General features: G+C 54.5%; 1 protein-coding gene across 2 annotated transcripts in view; it reads left to right on the top strand.

Annotated features, from left to right (window-relative positions):
• SPI1 (Spi-1 proto-oncogene) overlaps window positions 1–4,700 on the top strand; it is a 26,546-nt gene that overhangs the window by 3,538 nt on the left and 18,308 nt on the right. The window lies entirely within an intron of this gene.

The following is a 4,700-nucleotide window of genomic DNA, read 5'->3' as shown; positions in this document are numbered from 1 at the left end:
AGTGTGCGGGTGGAATGTGAGTGGCTCTGGGGGTGTGAGTGTGCGTGTTGATGGCTGGAACGTGGTGTCATGTGAGTGTCAAGGAGACTGCATGTGCGCATGAGCTGAGTGTACAATATCTCTGTGAGGTGGGTGACTTCTGAGTGGGTGTGAAGATGTGTGTGAGAGGAACAGTGTGCAGGCGCCTGCATCGGGGTGGGTGGGGGCTATGAGAGTGAGTCCACATGTGGGATTATGAGTGTGAGGGTGTCACAGGGATCGTGTGGACATGCGCATCAGTGTGACCAGGAGAGGGGTGTGGGATGAGGATGGGGGCACACAGGCATGAGTGTGAGTGTGAGCATGAGGTGGCTATGGGGAGTAGCCCAGCAGAGGGGGACCCTGGTCCTCTTCTGACCTCTGACCCCCAAGGTCCCTGTCACCCCTTTTCAGGCCTCCCGGGTCCCCTGCCCCACTCTCTGTCCCAATTCTAGGCAGAGGGAGGGCTGTAGGCCCAACGCAGTCATTGAGCCAAGGAAGGTGGTGGGGACCCAGCATGTGGGGGTGCTGCAGGCCTGGTTGGGGTCCCCCCACACAGTGCAGGCCCTGACACCTCCTCTCTCAGCAGCCATCAGAAGACCTGGTGCCCTATGACACGGACCTGTACCAACGCCAAACGCACGAGTATTACCCCTATCTCAGCAGTGATGGGGAGAGCCACAGCGGTGAGTACGGGGCCTGCCACGCCCCCACCCCCTGGCCCAGCCTGGGCTCCTGGGGTCTGGAGAGAGAAAAAGAAGAAATGATTCCCAGGACCTCTTTGGAATTCTGAGAATCAGATCCAGTTTGCTCTCAGGGGAAGTGAACCGCAGCATCCTTGCTGCACCCCCGCACCTGAACCTTCACTATGGAGCCTCTGCAGTGTGTCAAGGCGCAGGGTTCATTTCTTCTATGATTATCTGCTGGTTCTGTCCTTGTGGTCTTTCTTATACACAAGGAAACCGGCTTAGGGTGCTAGGAGACTTGCATAAGGTCACACGGCTGCTGGGTGGAACCCAGGTCTGTCCGCTCCAGGTCCTGTGCTTTGTCTTCTGCCCCTGCCTAACTACCCACCTCCTCCTCTCTGTTCTCGCACCTCCTCCTCTCTGTTCTCGTCACTCTCTTTGTCCCAAACTCCCCACCGGCACACCCACACTCCCTGCCATGTGTGGTTGGCAGGGTTTCCTAACCGTGGCACTGCTGACTTTTGGGTGGGATGATTCCAGGGTGGGCTGTCCCGGGCACTGTGGGAAGCTTAGTGGCATCCTTGCTTTTACCTACTGCATGCCAGGGGCACGGCCAATCATGACAATCAAAAATGTCTCCACCCATTGGCAGATCCCCCCCGGGAGGCAAAATCACCCATAAGTGGGAACTGCTGGACCAAAGGAAACCCTATGGGGACCTCTTGTTCAGCAGAGGCCGAGGCCCCCAGTTTGCTGAGGTGGGAGGAAGAGGCCTGGGCCGGGGGTCCTTCTGTCTGTCCAGTCCTTCTGGGTCTGACTGTTCACCCCCTAGCCCAGCCTCCATCCTGGAGCAAATTCAGGGGATGGGAGAGAGGCATTAGGTGCCTGGGACCTGAGCAGCGGGCTGTGGGAGGTTGCCCGAAGTGGATCTTGGCTTATTGATGTGGACATCCCTGACCCAAAGTGAGGCGGCCCAGTCAGTGAGTGAGTCGTCACTGGGGGATTCCTCAGGGCGTCTGGGACCTGGGCAGACCAGCAACTGGGGTGTCTGCACCTCAGAGGGCAGAGGCCCACAGCCTAGGAAGGTGTCACTCCTGAAGGCCACCCCTGCGGCCAGTCATGCCTGTAGCTCCATTCTGCAGATACACCTGTGGCAGTCTCAACCTGATGGGCCCAGCTAGGGATCCACATGCGCCTGGTTCACATTTAGGGCCCCAGATTCATCCGGAACTCAGGCTGGAAGCCATATCCCGGGGATAGGCGGATATGCCTCCAGACCATAGCTGGGAATGCACAGGCATCTTTTAGAATCTTTCAGGTCTAGAAAGCCTTTAAAATATCCTTTTTAATTCCTTCAAGCTTATTTGTAATTATATAAAAAACACATCCTCTCGGTGGAAAACCCAGGCAATGTAGAGAGAAAGTCCCCCTCCTCCAACTCCATCCCCAGCTCTCCCTACCAGGGTGAAGAGCCGGGTCTGCTGGACTCACAGACCGCGCACCCACCTCCCCAAGCAGTTCCAGGACTCCAGGAGGTCCTGCTGGGCCCCAGGACAGGCGCCCCCTGGTGGCTCGGGTCCCCACAAACAGTGCTGCCCGGCCTCCTCCATCAAGCACGCATTCTCCCTGGCCCCAATCCCTCTTCAGTTCACTGGGCTTGGGTGCATTTCCTTTGGGCTTTTTGCAGCCTCAGTTTTCCTTCCTGTAATATGAGGGCGCTGCCCACATAGCTGAAACCAGTGAGCCTGGGGCTGGGCCTGATGGAGTGAGCGCTTTAGATAAATCATGTGTTTTCCTGGTTCAGGGCCCAAGCAGGTTCCTTATATCTGGGGTGGGGCTCTAGGAATGACTCCTGATTGGATGCCTGGGCATCCCGTTTTGGTCAGGAACCCCCAATTCCTCCAGAAACTCCACCGGTGTTCCCAGGTATCCTCGGCCCTGGCCCTGTCCCACTGTTAATCATTGCCAATCAGGGCATTTGGGCTGTCCCTTTCTTTTTTTTTTGAGACAGTCTTGCTCTGTTGCCCAGGCTGGAGTGCAGTGGCCCCATCTTGGCTCATTGCAACCTCTGCCTCCTGGGTGCAAGCAATTCTCTTCCCTCAACGTCTCAAGTAGCTAGGATTACAAGCGTGCACTACAATGCCTGGCTAATTTTTGTATTTTTAGTAGAGACAAGGTTTCACCATGTTGGCCAGGCTGCTCTCAAACTCCTGACCTCAAGTGATCCACTTGCCTCGGCCTCCCAAAGTGCTGGGATTACAGATGTGAACCACTGCGCCTGTCCCTTTTTTTTTTTTTTTTTTGAGATGGAGTCTTGTATTGTCGCCCGGGCTGGTGTGCAGTGTCATGATCTCGGCTCACTGCAACCTCCGCCTCCTGGATTCAAACGATTCTCCTGCCTCAGCCTCCCAAGTGGCTAGGATTACAGGCGCCTCCTACCACGCCCAGCTAATTTTTTGTATTTTTAGTAGAGACAAGGTTTCACAATGTTGGCCAGGCTGGTCTCGAACTCCTCACCTGGTGATCCACCTGCCTCGGCCTCCCAAAGTGCTGGGATTACAGGTGTTAGCCACCGCGCCCAGCCGGGCTGTCCCTTTCTATACCCGCTGGAAGGTATTGTCTGAAGACTCAACCATAGAGACCCCCACATACTTCTGTCAATTCCTGCACGTCCTCTTTGTCCACATTTTTAGCTACCAAAGCTTAGTGAAAAAGCTTTGACCCAGCCCTGACTCCATCACTCACCAGCTGTGAAAACTTGGGGCAAGTAACATAACCTCTCTGAGCCCGTTTCCCCATTTATAAAACTGAGAGCATGAAAACACTTACCTCCTAGAGCTGTGATGATTCAGCGAGGTAAGGCATGTAACCTGTGAGGTACGGTAATGTGCAGAGGACAAGGCCTGTGCTAGCTTCACTGCATCCCCCAAGGCAGGAGCGACAAAGCAGCTAGGGAGTAGAAGCACAGAGGGCTCTGTGAGAGACCAACTGGGTTATTTTCTACTGACCCAGGGGGCAGCCAACCTGCCACCCACCCCCACATCCATGCACTCACCCTCCCATCCACCCACCTACTCGTCCATCCTGCCAGCTGCTTCCCATCTGGTCCACTTTTCCTCCCTATTCCATCCATTAAATAGTCTCTGAGTATATGCCATGTACCAGACACTGCTGTAGGTTCTGGGAAGTCCATGATGAGCACCCAGACACAGCCACTGCTCTCACAGAGCTCACCCTCCAGCGAGGGGACGGGGACATAAAGAATCAGACAAACAGGCTGGGCGCAGTGGCTCATGCCTGTAATGCTAGCATTTTGGGTGGCCGAGGTGGGTGGATCACGAGGTCAAGAGATCAAGACTACCCTGGGTAACATGGTGAAACCTGGTCTCTACTAAAAATACAGGCGGTGGTGCCCGCCTATACTCCCAGCTACTCAGGAGGCTGAGGCAGGAGAATCGCTTGAACCCAGGAGGTGGAGGTTGCAGTGAGCCAAGATCACGCCACTGAACTCCAGCCTGGTGACAGACAAAGCGAGACTCCAGCTCAAAAACAACAAAGAATCAGACAAACAGCCTGTTTTCCACAGATGTAATGCAGATTGTCTACATGGGGGGCTGCTTTCATTTGAGTGGTCAGGGAAGGCCTTTGAGGTGGCAGCTGAGCTAAGAGAAGGAACTCGTAATTCATATGTGACCATAGGTAGGGGAGAGGTATCCAAGGTCAAGGCAACAGAAAGTGCAAAAGCAGAAAGGACCCTGACAGAGGACCAGAGAGGCCAGTGAGCACAGGGCAGGGGACAGAAAGGGAAGCCAAAGGGGTCAGTGGCTCACGCAGGGCTCGAAGGCCATGGCAGGCGTTTGTATTTTATCATACACACAATGGGAAGCCACTGGAGAGTTCTGAGCTGGGAAATGACATGATCATGATCTGAATAAGCTTCTGTGTATGTGTGTGTGCTGAAAATTTAAATACGTTTACAATTTTTTTTTTTTTTTT

Source organism: Mandrillus leucophaeus, unplaced genomic scaffold (assembly GCF_000951045.1).
Source record: "Mandrillus leucophaeus isolate KB7577 unplaced genomic scaffold, Mleu.le_1.0 Scaffold66, whole genome shotgun sequence".
Taxonomy (NCBI): Eukaryota; Metazoa; Chordata; class Mammalia; order Primates; family Cercopithecidae; genus Mandrillus; species Mandrillus leucophaeus.
Note: the sequence above shows the minus strand (reverse complement) of the source record. Positions and strands in the feature narration are given on the sequence as shown.